We start from the raw sequence: 22,335 nt of genomic DNA on the forward strand, positions 1-22,335 counted from the left end.
GTTTAATTGGTGCCTCAGTAGCTGCAGTGTTCTGTGCAGCTTCTGGCAAATTCTTGTACTATCATTGTCAAGTAAAGAGTCAAGATTGGCATACAAGTCTTCATCTTTTTGTGATAATACAGCATTTTTTAACTGCTGAGGCAAATTTCTACATCATGCTCACAGCTGACGTCAGAGCAGAAATCGATGCCAGCACTCCCTTTACCTTTGAGATCATACATTTTTAGAAAACCTTGTTGAACTTAAAAAATCCTCACAAAAAGCGCACAAGCTGTTGCTCATGTACAGGCCTGCTTCAGGATATCCAGCTTCAGTATAAAAAACGTGCTTTGATCCATCAACACTGTTGCAGTTTTTAAGTGGAAATTTTAACAGTAGGAGCAGAAATATATCCACGTTGTAACTCATAAAAATAAAATTACATACATTCATATCATTAAGGCTGCCCTGAACAACGAAGAACTCTTAATCCAATCAACTGGAGATATAATCTGTGCATGAAGTCTTGTTGTGTGTTTTTAGTAGTTTACACTTAAGGGGAACTAATAGGGATGAGGTAGTTAAGATGAAATTATTACAAATTGAATTGGTATTGTGTACTTGTCAACTAGGACAAACCTATTGAGGAAAGACTGCAAGATTGCCCCCATATATGGTTCATTAATCCTTAAAATGATGCACAAGAGATTCTCAAGGTTTTGACTAAGGTAGTAGGTAATGTGTCCTAAATGCATTGACTTTAAATAGTCTCATGAAATTGTTTGCCATAGTGGTTTAGTCCTCGTTTTCATGGAAATACAAGGCAGGCCTACTTTTTTTTGGTAAATCAAAACCATTGATTGATTCTTGATTAATAATTGAGATGGTTGTGGAAGCCCTTCTAATATTCCTTTTTTGAGTTGACTTAAAAATTGATACTTATGAACACTTATCTTCTTTTTCTGATGGATACTTCCTACTGCAGATTTCTCAGCTTTAAAATAGCCACAGGATCTGGAGAATTATTCATCAGTGCTCCTGGATGCTGGTAGGTGGCACCCTGTCACTCCGCAGTCACTCCATACCACCCCTAAAGTGATGGACCTGATCCGCATATAAGGTCCACCCCAGTGCACTGATGTCGTCGGCGTGATGACGTCAGTTCCCTTTTTTCCGCGCCGTCGACGTATAACCGTTTTCTGGGACTCTCCATACTGTTTTGAGCTACTTTATTTCTTAACTGTAGCTTTACGATGGTGACTTCGAGTAAGTCAGGACTCAAGCCCTGTAGAGAGTGTGGGGGTCATATGTCCATCACTGACCCCCATGAGGACTGTTTGTGGTGTTTATCATCAGACCACGACGTGGAGGGCTGTTCATGCTGTCGCAAGATAAACCCAAAGGCCTTGAAAGAATGTGAGGCCAAGCTCTTCATGGCAAAATCAAGGAAGGAGAAGAGGGGTCAGAAAAGGTCCAAGTCGAAGTGGAAGTCATCGACCTCGCATTCTTCGAAGTCGAGGACGCACAAAAAGAAGAGGAGGCATGTCTCTCGGCGTCGTTCGTTGATAGGTAAGGCTTTGAGATCACCTTCTCCAGTGGTTCGACATCGACAAAAGGACTTTGTGTCGCCTTCGCCATCTCCTCAGGTGACTCCGGTACATTCTCTTTCACCCAAAGGCACCCCTGCACGGTCGTCGTCACCGAGGGGCTCTCCGGATTCGGAGGGCTTACCGGCTTAGGACGAACCCTCTCCTGTGCACGAGACTGTGGCTCCGGCTGTTCCGACGTCGGAGGTTCCTCGTGTGGATACTGACTCTGCTCCGTGTCCTCCATTTCCTAGACCGAGTCCAGATTCCACGCATTTTTTAAATGCTATATATGGCGTGTTTGCCAATGCAGCCTTCCCCTCCGGAGCACCTTTGGGTCCTGTGGGTCCACTGGCCTTCCATTTGGGCATGCCTCCACAACATGCCCAGGCACCCTTCGTGCCTTTTATGCCGACGGTGCAGTCGTGGCAGTTTCTGGCACCAAGGTTTTCGACACCGTATACACAGTCTCTGGCGCCATCTGGTGGCCTTTCTTCTCGACTTCGTACGGCGACGATTCCTGCATCAGCCCCTCCATCGATGTCGGCTCTGGAGCTGTCTGCACTGCGTGTGGCGCCGCCGACGCTGCAGCCGGAGTTGCGTTCGAGGAGAGAGGCAGAGAGACTGTTGGTCGAAGAACAGTTTCAAAGGGAAGAGGTTGAAGAAGGTGAAATTGAGGAGTCTGTCGACAATTTTGAGGGGCTTCAGGAGGCTAGTGGCCTGGACACCTCCTCAGAGTGGGAGCTTCCTTCTTCAAGGGCCTCACCACCTCAAAAGGGGGCTCCCTATCATGCGGTTATTAGGAAGGCTGCGGAGCTTTTGGACTTGCAATTGCCTACAGCAGAGTACAAACCAAATTTGCTCACCGAGGTTTTACATTCTCCATCTTCGATAATTGAGCCACTGTTGCCGTTTAATGAGGCTTTAACTGAGCCTATCCTGGAAGTGTGGCGTAAACCTCTCTGCTCCTGCTGTTTCATAATCTGTGGCAAGGAGATACAGGTCTGCTCCAGGAGACCCTGCCTTTTCCTCTTTTCATCCGTCCCCTGAAAGTTTAGTGGTACAGGCGTACTGTTCTAAACAGTCTACAGGCGCATTTCCTCAAGCTCCTGCTGACAGGGACTCTAAAAAAATTGGGGCAATCGGCCAAGAAAGTCTTTTCTTCTAGCATGGCGTGAAAGACAACCAATGCTACCTGTTTGCTGGGAAGATGCATACACGCCCTGATGGATTCTGCTAAACAATTAGCCCCCAAGTTGAATGATAAGGAGAGTGGTAATTTTATGGAGGTTCTGACGGATGCACAGGCTGCAGCTAGTCAGGTTATACAGTCTGGTCTTGACACAGCTGATTCGGTGGCCAGGGTTATGAGCTCCTCCATCGTTACCAGGAGACAGGCTTGGCTCCGATCCTCTAGGTTTTCTTCAGATGTACAGGCTACCCTTCTCGATCTGCCGTTTGATGGATCAAAACTTTTTGGGGAGAAGGCTGATTCTGCGCTTCAGAGATTCAAGGATAGCAAGGCCACGGCAAAGTCCTTAGGGTTGCAAACTCAGTCAAGGGGGTTTGGATATAGGAAGTATCGAGGTTTTGAAAGGTCTTCCTTTCGTATCCTACTACAGCCTCAGCAACAACAGCAGTAAAACCCTCTTTACAAATCCCACAGAGGGAGAAACGGGTCGCCAACGTGGATCGGCCCGTCAACTCTCCTCCTCTACCTCCCCTACTCCCCCTGGTAATGCAGGAAAGCAGCCCTGGATACCCAATCCTGGAACATGTGGGTCCTGTAGGGGGGTCGGCTGTCCCAATTTCTACAGGATTGGAAATCGGTCACTTCGGACCTTTTAGGTTTTAAATCTTGTAGAGAATATGTACGCCCTTCCCTTTCGGGAATTCCCTCCTCCTTGCCAAGGTTTCTGTTCAGAAGATCATCTGCTTCTTCTCCAGAAGGAGGCCCATGCCTTATTGCAAAAAGGTGTAATAGAAGTGGTCCCGGAGCAGGAAAGGGGTCAGGAATGCTACTCCGGGTTTTTCCTGATTCCCAAAAGGGATGGCATGTTGCGTTCGATTCTGGACCTCAGGGTCTTGAATTTTTACCTCAAACAGGAGAAATTCAAGATGCTGACCCTTGCTCAGGTTCTTCTGGTGCTGCAGCAAGAGGACTGGATGGTGTAGATCGATTTGCAGGATGCATATTTTCACATCCCCATTGTGAAGTCGCACAGGAAGTATCTCTGTTTCACGGTAGGATCACAGCACTTCCAGTTTGCGGTCCTGCTGTTTGGTCTTACTACTGCACCTCGAGTCTTCGCAAAGGTGATGGCAGTGGTGGCTGCTCAACTGAGGTGATCGGGGATCCCAGTTTTCCCTTATCTGGACAACTGGCTGCTCAAAGCGGAGTCGCCGGAGATGGTGCTTCATCATCTGCGAGTAACAGCTCAGCTGTTGTACAACTTGAGCTTTTCAATAAATGTGCCCAAATCTCACCTGATGCCCTCTCATCGCAACCTGTTCATAGGGGTGGTACTGGATACTACTGTGTGTCGAGCTTTTCCACCTCCACAAAGAATTCTCGACATTCAGGAGATGATAACTTTGTTTCACGATGGTGCGGTTGTTCTGCTCCTGAAGGTCCTATGCCTGCTCGGTCTGTAAGCTTCCTGCATACTGTTGGTCAGTCATGCACGCTGGCACATGAGGGCGCTCCAAAGGTGCCTCCGCAGGCAGTGGTATCAACACAACGGTGATCTTAAGGAGTCAGTCAGAATCTCCAGGGACGCTGCAGCGGAGCTGACTTGGTGCAGTGTGCAGGGCAACCTGTCTCAAGGAAAGCCCTATCCGCCTCCTCCGCCGGTGGCCATAGCGACTAGGGTGGGGTGCTGGGATCTGGAGGTCAAAGGTCTTTAGTCTCCAGAGGAAAGGTTGCTTCACATCAACCTTCTGGAATTGCGGGCGATACGTTTGGCACTAAAGGCTTTCCTTCCTTCCCTTCATGGTCAGTCGGTTCAGGTCCTGACGGACAACACTACCGCGATGTGGTACATCAACAAACAGGGAGGTGTAGGGTCGTATCGTCTCTGTCGAGATGCTCTGCGACTCTGGTCCTAGGCTCAGAACCATCAGATTTGTGTGTTTGCAAATCATCCAGCCGGTGTGCTCACTCGGCCGATCACGATTGGCAGCTTCATCCGGAGGTAGTCCATCACATCTTCGAGATGTGGGGATCCCCTCGGTTGGACCTGTTTTCAACTCATGGGAACGCGCACTGCCCGTTGTTCTGCAGTCTCCAGTTTCCGATGCAGGGGGCGCTGGGGGATACGTTTGAGTGTGATTGGAGTTCATAGTTCCTTTAAGCGTGTTTCTCCCATACCCTTGATTCCTCGGGTTCAGAGAAAGATTCGCCAAGACCAGGTGCAAGTTATATTGATCGCTCCCGATTGGCCAAGAAGGGTGTGGTACAAAGATCTACTTCACCTCTCATCGCACCCTCCGCTCCATCTCCCTCTCAGGGCAGATCTCCTCTCGCAGATTCTACACCCCCACCTCCAGAGCCTGCACCTTCATGCCTGGAGATTGAACGGGGGAATCTAGGTACCTTCTCTCTCCCCCCGGACGTGGTGAATGTTATTTGATCGTCCAGGTGACACTCCACTAAGTCTATGTACTCCTCCAGCTGGTCTAGATTTGTCAAATGGTGTGGAGAGAGGTCCATCGATCCTTTAAAGGCCCACTTGTCGTATTCTTCAGTTTTCGCTTTTCTTGGCCCAGCAGGGTTGTGCTGTGGCCACTGTTGAGGGCTATTTGTCAGCTTTATCCACATTTTTGTTTGCCGGATCAGCCGTCTTTGTTTAGATCTCCCATTGTTTAGAGATTTATTAAGGGCCTTACCAATAGGTTTCTGCCTTCTGCCTTCTGCCTTTGTTATGCCTCAATGGGATTTAAATCTTGTTTTGACTTTCTTGTTGGGTTCTCCGTTTGAGCCCTTACATAGTTGTTTAAAACGGTCTTTCTTGTGGCTATTACTTCGGCCAGGAGGGTAAGTGAGCATCTGAAAGAAACACGTTAGTTAGATTCCTCACCTTAGAATATCCCCAGGCGTCAGACTGGATCCGGAAGATTTTTCGTCAGCAATACCCCTTGCGCGTCGCTAGGCGTCGTCTGCGGCTCCGCGTCCGTCGTCGTGCGCCAGGATGACGTCGTCGCAGTACTTAGACGCCGGACTCGCGCGCTGACGTCAGTTCTTCTTTTTTTACGCGCCAGTAAGCGCAGATCCGGGAGAGCTACCCCTTTAGTCAATTTTTGACTAACTTTTTTGACTCTTTTTGGTCAATTCTCGACTCTGGTGCCGGTAGGATGCCTGGTTTCAAGGCCTGCGACGACTGTCACCGACTGATGTCGGTGACCGATCATCACCGCCGGTGCCTGTACTGCTTGGGCCTCGACCACGACGCGGCATCGTGCTCCGATTGTTTGGCCCTGACCTCGAAAGCTAGGCGGGAGTGGTCCCGCAAGCTTCTCGAGCTTCGCCACTCGGCACCGCGTCGCTCTCGATCCCGGACCAGAAGGAGGTCCAAGGATTGGTCGTGGAGCCGCACTCGACACATCGTCACTCGTCTGGCTCGAAGTCTTCGGGTAAGTCGAGGCACTCCAAGAAGCGACACCGCTCTTCGGACTCCCCTCGCCGGTCGCGCGACTCGGCCGAGGGTCCGGATGGTTCCACCCCCGCGGCTCCGCAGGAGCCACAGGCGCCACGCAAGTCCCCATACCCGACGGTCCCTGGGACTGACGCGACGCCGGCGGAGGTCAGTGCCTTCCTCTCGGCCATGAGGAGCCTGGCCCCGCCGTCGACGCCCGCTGGCGCGCCTTCTGGCCCCGTGGACTCGACTGGGCGACCTCGTATGCCGGCAGCTCCAGCGCCGTTGGAGGCTCCGGCCCCGACGCCGCAGGTCCCCGAGGGGCCCGAGCCTGGGCCCCCATCGACGACGGTCGACCCCGTTACGCCTCCTCCGCCGGCGCCGACACCGATACCACCCCTGACGCCGGCTCCGGTCGATGTCGATCCCCGGTTCAGCCTCTGTCCGGTCCCGACGCCGATGCGCTGCCCGACGCCGCATCCGACGCTGCTAGAGACACATATTGTCTATCGACCGGCTCCGATCATTCCTCCTGTTTACCAGGAATTGGATGACGGGGGCGACTGGGAGGGGTCTGATGACCCTATGGCCCTTCAGAGCCAACTTGCACAGGACTGGGCAGATGAACTGGGGGAGGCCAGTGGGTTGGATACCTCTCCGGACACTGGATTCATCTCTCCTCCGACTGTGGCTTCGGAGGAGGGTGCAGCTTTTTCTGTGGTGCTGCGCAAGGCGGCCGAAGCCCTTGGGCTTGAGCTGCCTGCCGTGGCTGTGAGGACTAACATCCTCACTGAGGTGCTTCAGTCTGCCGCATGCTCCACTGAGCCTCTGCTGCCATTCAATGAGGCCCTCACTGACGTTCTGCAGGGCACCTGGTCCATTTCCTCCACAGTCCCTCCTGTGGATAGGAACGTTGCCAGGCGCCACAGCCCTGCTCCGGGCCACCCCAGTTTTCTGTCCCAACACCCCACCCCCGAGAGTCTGGTTATCCAGGCCTCGACCTCCCAATCCTCCTTCCCGTCCGCTCCTCCGGACCGGGATTCCAAGAGACTGGAACAGTTTGGTAAGAAGCTGTTCTCTTCGCTCAGTTTGGGCCTGCGGTCTTTGAACACCGCCTGTCTCTTGGACCACTCTCTGTGGGATGCGGTGAAGGACGTGCTGCCACTGTGCCCGGAGGAGGCCCGGGCGCGGCTTTCCTCGGCCCTGGCCGATGGGAGAGATGCAGCGCGCCATGCAATCCGATGTGGACTCGACACTACGGACTCGCTGGGTAGGGTGATTTCTACCACGGTGGCGCTTCGACGTCACGCCTGGCTGCGGTCCACGTCTTTTTGTCATGGTTACGGTGCTTGACGGTGCTCCCGTTCCGTCCGCTAATACACACACAGAATGATCGGGAGCCTCACTTCCGGGCGGAAGTGAAGCCCCGGTCTAGTCTTGCAACCCAGCAACAGGTCAGGAAACCACTTCCGGGGGACAACGCTTAAACAGCGCGTTTCCCGCCGGAGTCGTTGCTTCGTATTCTGGAAGACAACCTGAAGAGGACTGATCTGGTTTCTCCCCGCACTGGAGTGCATTAGCCTAGAAAACACCCATCGCGCTGGAGCGCAGTTTCCGGGTTTTCGGTTCACGGCGCCGGAGCGCTTGGAGCCGTGTTTCTTGTTTCCCCGCGCTGGAGCGCATTTGTTTGGTTTGTTTGTTTTGCTGGGGCGCTGGTATCGTTTGGTTCTGTATCCGCGCAGGAGCGCTATTTGGTTCTTTGTTTTCCAAACCACGCAGGAGCGTTGAGGAGCTGTTTTGGGGGTTCCTTTTGATTTGACTATTGGAGTTCCGTTGCACTGACGCTGTTGTGGGTCAAGACGCCCCAGGGTCAAGCAGCTTCCAGCGGAACGGATGCCTTACAGGAGTGCCTCTGGAGTAAGAGCACTCTTGGACACGAGACGCGCAGAAGCGCCTTCTTTGCTGACGGAAGAGCTCGCAGGCCAGCACCTGAAACAGGAAAGCCTCACTGGGCTGCCAGTATCATTAAGACACGTGGACTGCTGTGTACTGGTAAGTCTTCCAAAAGGGGGACACGAGCATTTCTGTGTGTGGATTGCGGGGGGTGTTGACGAAGGAGTTGGGGCCACCTCACTAAGCTGGGTCTTTGTTCTTCCTTTCCAGTCGTCTTCAAGAACCCTACACTCCCAACCCCCTACATTCCTTTTGGCTCCCTTCCCTGCGTCCATCTCATCCCTGCGGGGTTCTACCTTCCACGGGTCAGGTGGGTACAGGGACGGGCGTTCTTGTCGTCTCTGCGGAATCACCCCACAAGCAGAGGTAAGCGTTGTGGGGTACCTGACACTTTTTCAGGGGATGTCCAGAGCACCCTCATGGACATGCCTTTTGATGGCGCTCGCCTTTTTGGTGACAAAGCGGACAGTGCGCTAGCTCGCTTCAAGGACTCCCGGGCTACGGCCACGTCCTTGGGCCTCTCGGCCCCGCGGCCACAAACTTCCACTTTTCGCTCCTTTCGTGGCCAAGGAAGGGGCGCCTAGCCACCGGCCGCAGAACCAGCCTGCACGCGGTCGCGGACGTGGTTTCCTCCGAGGCGGTACCGGAGGACGACGCGGTCAGTCCACATCCACCCCGGCAGCATCCGCCTCAAAGCCTTCCTAGTCCGAGCTTTCAGGCCCATTCCACGCCAGTGGGCGGCAGAGTTCGCCATCACCAGGTCCACTGGCGTTCCATCACGTCGCACAGGTGGGTGCTGCAAATCGTCCGAAGGGGCTACTCCCTCCCCTTCGAGACGACCCCTCCAGCCATGCCACCGCAGCACCACCGTATCTCAGGGGATCATTTGAATCTTCTCCACTAGGAAGTTTCGGCCCTCTTGGCCAAGGGGGCCGTCGAGCGCGTTCCGAGCCCAGAAGTAGGTCGTGGTTGTTATTCCCACTACTTTCTGGTTCCCAAGAAGGGCAAAGGGGTCCTACGCCCTATCGTGGACCTCCGGAACATCAATGCCTTCCTCCGGAAGGAACGGTTCAAAATGTTGACTTTGGCTCAGGTTCTAGCTGCCCTAGACTCTGGAGACTGGATGGTAGCATTGGACTTGCAGGATGCATATTTCCACATCCCCGTCCTGCCGGCCCACCGGCGTTACCTGCGGTTCACGGTGGGTCAGGAGCACTTTCAGTTCACCGTGCTTCCCTTCGGCCTTACCAGTGCCCCTCGGGTGTTCACGAAAGTGATGGCGGTGGTCGCAGATCATCTGCGCAGATCAGGGGTTCCAGTCTTCCCCCTATCTCGACGACTGGTTGTTGAAGGCGGGCTCGCCCCAGGCAGTCGTCTCCCACCTCCAGACTACGGCGGATCTCCTGCATTTGCTGGGGTTTTCCATCAACGTGCTGAAGTCACACCTGAGCCCCTCTCAGAAGCTCCTTTTCATCGGAGCGGTTCTCGATTCGGCGCAGTTCCGGGTTGATCCACCGGAACAGCGGGTCCGGGATATACAGGCCCTGATTCCCATCTTTCGTCCTCTATCCTGGGTTTCGGTCAGGCTAGTGTTGCGGCTTCTGGGGCTGATGACCTCCTGCATCCTACTAGTGCATCATGCCAGGCGGCGCATGCGGGCTCTGCAGTGGGACCTGAAGTTTCAGTGGGCCCAGCATGTCTTGATCTCGGAGGGCACTGCACAGCAGTTGCAGTGGTGGCTCACGGACCGCGATTGGGTCAGGGGCAAGAGCCTCTCCCTACCCCTACCGGAGCATGTCGTAGTGACGGATGCGTCCCTCCTGGGATGGGGTGGCCATATGGGAGAGGTGGAGATCAGAGACCTCTGGTCTCCGGCGGAGTCTCGCCTCCACATCAACTTGTTGGAGCTGAGAGCGATCCGACTTGCACTGAAAGCCTTCCTCCCCTCTGTCCGGGGAAGTGTCGTGCAGGTGTTCACGGACAACACCACCGCCATGTGGTATTGCAACAAACGGAGGGGTGGGGTCGTGGCCCCTTTGTCAGGAGGCTCTGCGCCTCTGGACATGGCTGGAACACCAGGGCATCACCCTGGTGGTTCAACATCTGGGGGGGTCTCTGAACGCCAGAGCAGACGAACTCAGCCGCCGGTGCATGATGGATCACAAATGGCGTCTGAACTCCGAGGTGGCGCAAGGTCTCTTTAAGCAGTGGGGAGAGCCTTGGTTAGATCTATTCGCCACCGACGAGAACACGCAATGTCAGCAGTTCTGCGCGTTGGAATTTCCAAGGCGGCACTCGCTCGGCGACGCTTCTCGTCGCGAGTGGAGTTGCGGTCTCTTGTACGCCTTTCCGCCTATACCACTTCTGCCCAGAGTGCTGAAGAAGATCAGGCACGACCGGGCCCAAGTCATCTTTGTAGGAAGGTGGATATCTGACTATGGTTACCCCCAACTTTTTGCCTAGTGTCTAGCTGGTTTTTCGACTTAGTTGGCCTGAGATCCTGCCATTCAGGGTCTCAGGCTGTCTGCTCTCTCTTTAAAATGGACTCCATGTACCCTAGGTACATACACAATTGGTAAGGATCACCTTATTGAACCCTGTACAGTGTACCCTAGGTACCCAGGGCATAGGTGTACCGTAGGCCTCCCAGGGGCTGCAGCATGTATTATGCCACCCCTGGTCTGGCCTTCCAATCAGACACAACTGGCTGATCACTCAGCTGGGGCAAGGTCGTGTAATCACCCCTTGCTTAGATATAGTATACCTATACCTACCCTTAAAATAGACACATGTGTACCTATCAGCCACTCATATGGCAGGCCTTAACAATCCTGGAGGCAGAGTGCTTGGTAACATGTGAGATGGTGCTCTAGCATGAGCTGAGCCTGTCTGCAGCTTTCGGAACCATGCCCTTATAGCTGTTCTATGATATAGCCTACCATATACTCTTAAAGTGCCTTATAATCTTAAACGGTTATAGTAACTATGGTTTGGCTTTATCAAAACATGTCGTGTAAGGTGTCTAACACTTTGGAATAATACCCCCATACCATTTCTGGTGATGAGGATATTATTCCCCCCTTCTAGAGGGAGAGACATGTTAAAATCCTACTTTGCTGTTTAACTCTAACCAAAGCCTCAGCATCACAAAATGGATGCTGCTGCCACAGACACGAGTCTGACCTCCTGCTGCTGGGAGTGATCCCGGCAAGGGAGGCTTGGACAATAGGTTTTCTGCTTGGGGAGGTGCTAGCACCTCCCCAGACAGACTTTAGTGTATTGGGGCAGGGAGGGTTGAAAGGAATGAGACATGCCTGGGGCACACAAGGTGTCCCATGCATAGTCCAGTTCAAACCGGTGCTGGGGCACTCCAGCCCCAGTCCTGGCGCGAAACTGGACAAAGGGAAGGGGGTGTAACCACCCCCCTCCCAGGTCCCACCCATAAGGCGTAACCTAGCAGGCAACCCAGCCCCCCAGATTGGTATAAGTGTGGTAGCTGGGCCCCAGGAGATTAGATTATCCTGAACCTGCAACTTGAACAGAAACTCTGGACCTTCGGCATTCGACGAAAGAAGAAGACTGAAGAATCTCCCTTGTGGCCAAGGAGTGGCTACCCTGTGCGAACAGGCACCATCATTTGACTTACCCTTTGCTTTGCTGAAGTTCTACGAGGGACCGACTGCAGAGCCCGACCAGAGCCTCGACTTCCAGACTTCTCCGACCCTGATCCACATCCACAGCCGAGCTGAGATCCGTGGAGGCGACGAGAGACGTGGGACCGGCTACCTGGGAAAAGTGGTGAGTATCTTCCAGCGCAGCTTCTGAGGTACCCTCGAAGTTGTGCACCGGGGATTGAGAAGCCCCAACCCCAAGCACCATCTGCACCGAAGATCAGCCCCCTACACTCCACGAGTCCTGCGTGGGGCACTTCTGCATTTTCCTGCTTGCCGCGTCTGTTCGGTTGCTTGCCCGTTGGCTAGCGGCCTTTGCGACGACACAGCTTTGAACTTCCACTGCTGGTTTGGCTCCTCCAGACTGGCTCCTGTTCCTCTGCAAAAGAGAAGCACCCCAGACCTTCCTGGTCTGCACCAGAAGCAAGTCCTCCGTTCTTCGTGGGTTCCGCTTGCCAAGGATGGTGAGTCCTAGTTCGACTTCGACGCCGCCGACAGCAAGAGCCTTTGTGGGACAGCTCGCCTCCTGGTCGTCCTCGACGTCTCCTGGTACCCGTGGCTGCTGCGACAAGCTTCACCTCTTCACCTGCAATCTTCACGACATCGCCTGGTTCCTTCCTGGTTCCACGTGGTCACTGGCTAGTGACCTTGACTCTGTCCCTTCTGCTTGCAGGTACCCTTTCTTCTTGATCCCGGCCTTGGGATCCACCGGACACTCTGCACTGACTGCCTGTCAGCAACTTTCCTTCAGGCATCCATAGTAGTCCACGACGAAACTCGACGCAAGTTCACACCTATGCACCCGCAGCCTGTGGGCTAGGTAACTTGGGTACTTCGGTGCTCACAAGGGTAGTGACTATCCTAGGGTCTAGTTTCCGAGTCTCGACTTTCTAGCTATACCAGAAGTGTCATAAAACTGCTTATTTCAGAACTGTACTATTTCTATCGATTATACGCATTACGCGTGAGTGTTTCCACTCTGCACCTGAATCCCGTGGGCCTCCCACTTCCTAACTGTTGGTAGTGTAGTGTAGCCCCAGCGATTCCCTAGGCCTAGGCCTATTCTATTTCCGTGACAGTGGTCCTTATACCACTTCTTTAGTATATGGTTTGCGTGGCCCCTAGGGCCTAACTGTATTACTTACCTGTGTGACTTAATGTATGCTTGAATAAGACTGTGTTGTACTTACCTCGAATCTCATAAAGAGTGCTGAGGGTTTGACTAGAATAAATACACTTTATTTTATATATATACCTGTTGTGGTGTCCTTTCATTTGGTATTCAAGGGATTATATATGGTATCACAGCTGGCTTCACATGCCATTCAGAGTTTAGCCTAAGACTGCTCTTGTCCATGCTACCACTAGGATAGCTGGTCTATAAGGTTGACTTTACAACCAATCACCATAAGGGTTGTTTGGACTGATATAAGGTGTACACTAGAACTAGTGACATCATACATCAGGCCAACTTCTCACAATCTTGGTGGCTCCGGATTGGGCATGAAGGTACTGGTCTCCCGAGCTACTCAGTATGTTGACCGATCCTCCGATACGTCTGCCCCTTCGGGAGGATCTTCTGTCGCAGCAGCAGGGAACGGTCCTCCACCCCAACCTGTCCAGCCTCCAACTCCATGCGTGGAGATTGAGCGGCGGCAGTTGATGCCATTTGACTTGCCTCCTGAAGTCTGTGATATCATTCTGGCAGCCAGGCGTCCCTCCACAAAGACGGTACACGCCTGCCGGTGGAACAAATTTGTGGCATGGTGCACAGCAAAGGCTGTGGTTCTACTCTTTCTTCTTCTTTCTTTGGCCCAGCAGGGCTCTGTCCTGGGCACCTTGAAAGGTTATCTTGCTGCCATCTCTGCCTTCTTACGGCTTCCTGATCAGCCCTCTCTTTTCAAGTCCCCTGTAGTGTCCCGTTTTCTTAAAGGCATTACTCACACGTTCCCTCCTGTCCCTTTCGTAATGCCTCAGTGGGACTTGAATCTTGTTCTAACGTTTCTGATGTGCGCTCCCTTTGAGCCTCTTCACAATTGTCCTCTTCGTCTTCTGACTCTTAAGACTGCTTTCCTGGTAGCCATCACCTCGGCTAGACGGGTGAGTGAGCTCCAGTCTCTGTCGTCCAAGCCTCCTTTTCTATCTGTTCATCCGGACAAGGTTGTCCTTCGGCCTCGTCCCTCCTTTCTTCCGAAAGTGGTGACTCCATTTCATCTTGGGCAATCTGTCACCTTGCCCACCTTCTTTCCGCCTCCGCATCCTTCCAAAGAGGAAGAGCGGCTCCACCATCTGGACCCAAAACGTGCGCTCTCCTTTTATTTGGACCGCACAAAGCAGTTCCGGGTGGACTACCAGCTTTTCGTTGGCTACATGGGTGCTAAGAAGGGTAAAGCTTTGTGTATAAAAACCTGTTATTCCTTTGCAAAGAAGGTCCCTCCTGTTGGGCCGCGCGCCCATTCTACTCGGGCCACAGCGGCTACTACTACTTTGGGACGGGGAGTCCCTTTGCAGAACATCTGTCAGGCGGCGACGTGGGCTTCGCTGCACACGTTTGCCAGGCATTATTGCCTTGACAGCCAAGTCCGGAGGGATGGCTTCTTTGGCCGTTCTGTCCTCCAGGACTTTCTGGTGTGATCTTGGTTCGCAGACCCACCACCGGGGTTGGTATTGCTTGGGTATCTATTCTAAGGTGAGGAATCTAACTAACGTGTTTCTTTCAGATGAACAAGTAACTTACCTTCGGTAACGATGTATCTGTAAGAAACATTAGTTAGTTAGATTCCTCACCGACCCACCCATCCTCCCCGTTCTGCGAACTGACATCTAGGGTTAAGGCTATCCTTTTCAGGGCCCTAGACTTTTTGGCACCAGTGTCGGTCTCTTGCATGGCTCTGCGTTCCTGGCGCGGAAAGCTATGTACAAGAACTGACGTCAGCACGCGAGGGCGGCGTCTAAGTACTCCGACGTCATTCCGGCGCACAACGCCAACGACGGATGCGGAGCCGCAGACGACGCCTAGCGACGCGCAAGGGGTATTGCTACAAAAATCTTCCAGATCCAGTCTGACGCCTGGGGATATTCTAAGGTGAGGAATCTAACTAACTAATGTTTCTTACAGATACATCGTTACCGAAGGTAAGTAACTTGTTCGTCGAGCGCGTTCCTGGTCCAGAAGTAGGCCGTGTATGCTATTCCCACTACTTTCTGGTTCCCAAGAAGGGCAAAGGGGGCCTACGCCCTATCTTGGACCTCAGGAGCTTCAACACCTTTCTCCGGAAGGAACGGTTCAAGATGCTAACTTTAGCTCAGGTTCTGGCTGCCCTCGACCCTGGAGACTGGATGGTAGCATTGGACTTGCAGGACGCTTATTTTCACATCCCCGTCCTGCCAGCCCACCGGCGTTACCTGCGGTTCACGGTGGGTCAGGAGCACTTTCAGTTCACCGTGCTCCCCTTCGGCCTCACCAGTGCCCCGCGGATGTTCACCAAAGTGATGGCGGTGGTCGCAGCTCATCTGCGCAGATCGGGGTTCCAGTCTTCCCCTATCTCGACGACTGGCTGTTGAAGGCGGGCTCGCCCCAGCAAGTCGTCTCCCACCTCCAGACTACGGCCGACCTCCTGCATTTGCTGGGGTTCTCCATCAACGTGCCGAAGTCGCACCTGAGTCCCTCCCAGAAGCTCCTCTTCATCGGAGCGGTTCTCGATTCGGTGCAGTTCCGGGTTTATCCTCCGGAACAGCGGGTCCGGGATATTCAGGCTCTGATTCCTATCTGTCGGCCTCTATCCTGGGTTTCGGTCAGGTTGGTGCTGCGGCTTCTGGGGCTGATGGCCTCCTGCATCATGTTGGTGCATTACGCCAGGTGGCGAATGCGGGCTCTGCAGTGGGATCTGAAGTTTCAGTGGGCCCAGCATCGAGGCAACCTGTCCGACCATGTCTTGATCTCCGAGGGCACTGCGAAACAGTTGCAGTGGTGGCTCACGGACCGCGATTGGGTCAGCGGCAGATGCCTCTCCCTACCCCCAACCGGAGCACGTAGTAGTAACGGACGCGTCCCTCCTGGGATGGGGGGGCCACATGGGAGAGGCGGAGATCAGAGGACTCTGGTCTCCGGCGGAGGCTCAACTCCATATCAACATTTTGGAGCTGAGAGCGATCCGGCTTGCATTGAAAGCCTTCCTTCCCTCTGTCCGGGGAAGTGTTGTGCAGGTGTTCACGGACAACACCACCGCCATGTGGTATTGCAACACAAGGCGGGGTGGGGTCGTGGACCCTTTGTCAGGAGGCTCTGAGCCTCTGGACATGGCTGGAACACCAGGGCATCACCCTGGTGGTTCAACATCTGGCGGGCTCTCTGAACGCCAGAGCAGACGAACTCAGCCGCCGGTGCATGATGGATCACGAATGGCGTCTGAACTCGGACATGGCGCAAGGTCTCTTTCTGCAGTGGGGAGAGCCTTGGTTAGATCTATTCGCCACCGACGAGAACGCGCAATGTCAGCAGTTCTGCGCGTTGGAATTTCTAAGGCAGCACTCGCTCGGAGACGCTTTTCGTTGCGAGTGGAGTTGCGATCTATTGTACGCCTTTCCGCCTATACCACTTCTGCCCAGAGTGCTGAAGAAGATCAGGCGCGACCGGGCCCAAGTTATCTTAATGGCTCTGGATTGGGCACGAAGGTTCTGGTATCCCGAGCTACTCAGTATGTCAATCGATCCCCCGATACGACTGCCTCTTCAGGAGGACCTTCTGTCGCAGCAGCAGGGGACGGTCCTCCACCCGAACCTGTCCAGCCTCCACCTCCATGCGTGGAGATTGAGCGGCGGCATTTGATGCCATTTGACTTGCCTCCTGAAGTCTGTGATGTCATTCTGACAGCCAGGCGTCCCTCCACAAAGACGGTATACGCCTGCCGGTGGAACAAATTTGTGGTTTGGTGCACAGCAAAGGCTGTGGTTCTACTCTTTCTTCTTTCTTTGGCCCAGCAGGGCTCTGCTCTGGGCACCTTGAAAGGTTATCTTGCTGCAATCTCTGCCTTCTTACGGCTTCCTGATCAGCCTTCTCTTTTCAAGTCCCCTGTTATTTCCCGTTTTCTCAAAGGCATTACTCACATGTTCCCTCCTGTCCCCTTCGTAATGCCTCAGTGGGACTTGAATCTTGTCCTGACTTTTCTGATGTGCGCTCCTTTTGAGCCTCTTCACAATTGTCCCATTCGTCTTCTGACCCTGAAAACTGTTTGCCTGGTAGCTATCACCTCGGCTAGACGGGTGAGTGAGCTCCAGGCTCTGTCATCTAAGCTTCCCTTTCTTTCTGTTCATCCGGACAAGGATGTCCTCTGGCCTCGTCCTTTTTTTCTACCGAAAGTGGTGACCCCCTTTCACCTCTGGCAATCTGTCACGTTGCCCACCTTCTTTCCGCCTCCGCATCCTTCAAAAGAGGAAGAGAGGCTCCACCGTCTGGACCCAAAACAGGCGCTGTCCTTTTATTTGGACCGCACCAAACAGTTCCGGGTGGACGACCAACTTTTTGTTGGATACGTAGGAGCTAAGAAGGGGAAAGCGGTATACAAACGGACCATCTCACGGTGGGTCGTGTTGTGTATTAAACTTTGTTACTCCTTGGCAAAAAAGGACCCTTCTGTTGGGTTGAAGGCTCATTCCACCCGGGCCACAGCGGCTACTACTGCCCTGGGCCGGGGAGTTCGCTTGCGGGACATCTGTCAGACGGCGACGTGGGCTTCACTGCACACGTTTGCCAAGCACTATTGCCTGGACGTCAAAGTCTGGAGAGACGGCTTCTTTGGCCGTTCTGTCCTCCAGGACTTTATGGTGTGATCTTGGTTCGCAGACACACCACCAGGGTTGGTATTGCTGGGGTATCTATTCTAGCGTGAGGAATCTAACTAACGTGTTTCTTTCAGATGAACAAGTTACTTACCTTCGGTAACGATGTATCTGTAAGAAACATTAGTTAGTTAGATTCCTCACTGTGAGAAGTTGGCCTTATATATGATGTCACTAGTTCTAGTGTACACCTTGTATCAGTCCAAACAACCCTTATGGTGATTGGTTGTAAAATCAACCTTATAGACCAGCTATCCTAGTGGTAGCATGGACAAGAGCAGTCTTAGGCTAAACTCTGTATGGCATGTGAAGCCAGCTGTTATACCATTTGCAATCCCTTGAATACCAAATGAAAGGACACCACAACAGATATATTATAAAAATAGAATGTATTTATTCTAGTCAAAATACCCTCAGCACTCTTTATGAGATTCGAGGTAAGTACAACACAGTCTTATTTAAGCATACATAAGTCACACAGTTAAGTAATACAGTTAGGCCCTAGGGGCCACGCAAACCATATACTAAGTAAGTGGTATAAGAACCACTGTCACGAACACAGGTTAGGCCTAGGCCTAGGGAATCGCTGGGGCTACACTATACTACCAATTGCTAGGAAGTGGGAGGCCCACGGGATTCAGGTGCAGAGTGGAAACACTCACGCGTAATGCGTTAAAGTCGATGGAAATTGTAGTATTTAGAAATTAAGAGTTTTAGGACACTTTGGAAGGAACTAGGAATTAGAGACTTGGAAACTAGACACTAGGATAGTCAATACCCTTGTGAGCACCGGAGTACTCAAGTTACCTAGCCCACGGGCTGCGGGTGCATAGGTGTGAACTTGCGTCGGGTTTCGTCGTCGACTCCTATGGATGCCTGAAGAAAGATGCTGACAGGCAGTCAGTGAAGAGTGTCCGGTGGATTTCAAGGATGGAATCAAGAAGAAGGATACCTGCAAGCAGAGGGGACAGAGTCTAGGTCACCAGCTAGGAGCCGGGAAGGAACCAGGAAGGAACCAGGCGATGTTGTGAAGATGCAGGTGAAGAGGTGAAGCTTGTCACAGCAGCCACGGGTACCAGGAGGCATCGAGGACGACCAGAACCAGGAGCCGAGCTGCCCCACGAAGGCTCTTGTTGTCGGCGGCGTCTATGTCTATCTCGGACTCAACAAGCCTTGGCAAGCGCAACCCACGCAGGATGAAGGATTCGCTTCTGTTGCAGACCAGGAAGGCCTGAGGTGCTTCTCTTTCACAGGGAAGCAAGGGCCAGTCTGGAGGAGCCAAACCAGCAGCGGAAAGTCAAAGGTTCGTCGTTGCAGAGGTCACTAGCCAACGGGCAAGAAACCGGACAGACGCGTCGAGCAGTAAAATGCAGAAGGGCCCCACGCAGAACTCGTGGAGTGTGGAGGGCTGATCTTCGGTGCAGATGGTGCTCGGGGTTGGGGCTTCTCAATCCCCAGAGCACAACTTCGAGGATGCCTCAGAAGCTGCGCTGGAAGCTAGTAGCCAATTTTCCCAGGTAGCCGGTCCCACGTCTCTCGTCGCCTCCACGGATCTCAGCTCGGCTGTGGATCAGGGTCGGAGAAGTCTGGAAGTCAAGGCGCTGGTCGGGCTCTGCAGTCGGTTCCTTGTAGAACTTAGGCAAGGCAAACGGCAGGTCGCTTGATGGTGCCTGTTTGCACAGGGTGGCCACTCCTTGGCCACAAGGGAGATTCTTCAGTCTTCTTCCGTAGTCGAATGTCGAAGGTCCAGAGTTTCTGTTCAAGTTGCAGGTTTTCAGGATAATCTAAAGTCCTAAGGACCCAGCTCCCACTCTTATACTAATCTGGGGGGCTGGTTTACCTCCTAGGTCCCTCCTATGGGTGGGACCAGGGAGGGGGGTGGTTACACCCCCTTCCCTTTGTCCAGTTTCGTGCCAGGACTGGGGCTGGAGTGCCCCAGCACCAGTTTGAACCGGACTATGCATGGGATACCTTGTGTGCCCCAGGCAGTGTCTCATTTCATTCATCCCTCCCTGCCCCAATACACTAAGTCCTGTCTAGGGTGGTGCTAGCACCTCCCAAGGCAGGAAACCTATTGTCCAAGCCTCCCTCGCTGGAAGGACTCCCAGCAGCAGGAGGTCAGACTTGTGTCTCTGGCAGCAGCATCCATTTTGTGATGCTGGGGCTCTGGTTAACTTTAACCGGGTAGTAGGATTTTAACATGTCTTCTCCCTCTAGAAGGGGGAATACTATCCTCACCACCAGAAACGGTGTGGGGGTATTATTCCAAAGTGTTAGACACCTTACACGACATGTTTCGATAAAGCCAAACCATAGTTACCATAATCCAGAGGATTATAAGGCACTTTAAGAGGATATGGTAGGCTATATCATAGAACAGCTATAAGGACATGGTTCCGAAAGCTGCAGACAGGCTCAGCTCATGCTAGAGCACCATCTCGCATGTTACCAAGCACTCTGCCTTCAGGATTGTTAAGGCCTGCCATAGGAGTGACTAATAGGTTACCCATGTGTCTATATATAAGGTAGGCATAGGAATACTATGCCTAAGCAAGGGGTGATTACACGACCTTGCCCCAGCTGAGTGATCAGCCAGTTGTGTCATAATGGAAGGCCAGCCAGGGGTGGTATAATGCATGCTGCAGCCCCTGGTAGGCCAAGGGTACACCTAGGCCCTGGGTACCTAAGGTATACTGTACAGGGACCTATAAGGTGATCCTTACCAATTGGGTTTTGTACCTAAAAGTATATAGTATGAATTTAGAGAGAGAACAGCTGGGCTGGGGGTCTGATTAGCAGGCCCACAGCCCAAGTCGAAAACCAGTGAAGCAAAAGCAAAAAGTGGGGGTGAACATAGAAAGCAGACCCTACTCTCCTACACTCACCGACCCACCCATCCTCCCCGTTCTGCGAACTGACATCTAGGGTTAAGGTTATCCTTTACAGGGCCCTAGATTTTTTGGCACCAGTGTCGGTCTCTTGCATGGCTCTGCGTTCCTGGCGCGGAAAGCTATGTACAAGAACTGACGTCAGCGCTTGAGGGCGGTGTCTAAGTACTCCGACGAAGTCATTCCGGCGCACAACGCCGACGACGGACGCGAAGCCGCAGACGACGCCTAGCGACGCGCAAGGGGTATTGCTGATGAAAAATCTTTCCGGATCCAGCCTGACGCCTGGGGATATTCTAAGGTGAGGTATCTAACTAACTAATGTTTCTTACAGATACAGCGTTACCGAAGGTAAATAACTTGTTCATTATGATCATCAGCTACACCACACATGTAACACTACATGTAGAAGTGCAGAGATGGCTGAGACACGGAAGAGGCCAGACATTGAAACTTGACAGAATATGTTTTCAGTTTAAAGTACACACTTCCGTTTCTACAACCTACTTGCAGTGTACCTTTCCAGAGAATTATATGGCCTAGATAGTGGTTAATGCATTTGGGAACATGTTTTAAACCTCACATTAGTTGACCAGTTTGATTAGTGAGACAGATTTTAGAGTGCCAGGCATAACCCAAAATGAAAGGCCGACGACTTTCAGATCACTTGCTAGTATCCACATCTCTCCAGAGATCTCAGTGAGTGTGTAAGTGCCTTTTAGGGGTGAGATGACATTTGTAAAGTAGCCTGTAGGCACTAGACAACCTATGTTTCAGACCACATGCTCTGTAAATGTGTGTAGAAGAAGCTGCAGGGATGACTTTCTGCTTATTGTACAGGGCTTCGGGGTATGAAGTTTTGTGTTTAAGTGTTCTCACTAGGCTTGCTTATAAAAGAGATGTTGGGTTCTTGGACTGAAAGGTGAAATAGCTCTGTCAATTTTTTCACAGGGGTATGATAGACCATTCAGTTTCTAAGTTAGGATGATCAGGTGCACCACACACCTCAGACTACATGTACAAGTACAGACATGGTTGAGACATGGTAGCAGTCAGACATTCAAATTTAACAGAATGATTTCAGTTTCAAGCGTGCATATCACTATCTGTGATAAGTATATGGACCAGGATAGCGGTTAATACACTTGGGAACATGTTTTACACCTCACATTTGTCCACCAGTGTGATTAGTGGAACAGAGCTTGCAATGCCAGGCCTAAGCCAAAATGAAAGGCTGACTCCTGTCATGCCACTCTTATTAGTATCAGCATCTCTCTAGGGATCTCAATGAGTGTGTTAGTCTCTTTTATTGGTGAGATGCCACATGTAAAGTAGCTTATTGGTACTAGACTACCTCTGTTTTAGAGCGCTTGTTCCATAAATGTGTGTAGATTAAGCAGCATGTATCACTTTCTGGTTATCATGGAAGACAGCGGGTATGAACCTATATGTTCAAGTGCTTCCATGAGGCTTGCTTAGTAAAGAGATGTGCGGTACTGAGACTTAAAGGTGAAGTAGGGTTGTCAAAATATGTTAAGGCTTATAATAGACTGTATAGTTTTCAAATTAGGATCATCAGCTGCACTACACGCCTCAGACTACATGTACAAGTACAGACATAGCTGAAATATGTAAGAGGTCAGATGTTGAAACTTGACAGAATACGTTTTCATGGTTCAAGCACAGAGGTCTGTATCAGCGGCCTACTTGCAATGTACCTTTGCAGACAGTTATATGGACTAGGATAGTGGTTAATATACTTTAACATGTTTTAAACCTCTTTTGG

At 52.2% G+C, this 22,335-nt stretch overlaps 1 protein-coding gene across 1 annotated transcript in view; it reads left to right on the top strand.

The window, feature by feature from the left end:
- STAG3 (STAG3 cohesin complex component) overlaps positions 1-22,335 on the top strand; it is a 1,816,020-nt gene that overhangs the window by 1,213,078 nt on the left and 580,607 nt on the right. The window lies entirely within an intron of this gene.

The sequence above is a fragment of the Triturus cristatus genome, chromosome 12 (assembly GCF_964204655.1).
Source record: "Triturus cristatus chromosome 12, aTriCri1.1, whole genome shotgun sequence".
NCBI classification, from domain to species: domain Eukaryota; kingdom Metazoa; phylum Chordata; class Amphibia; order Caudata; family Salamandridae; genus Triturus; species Triturus cristatus.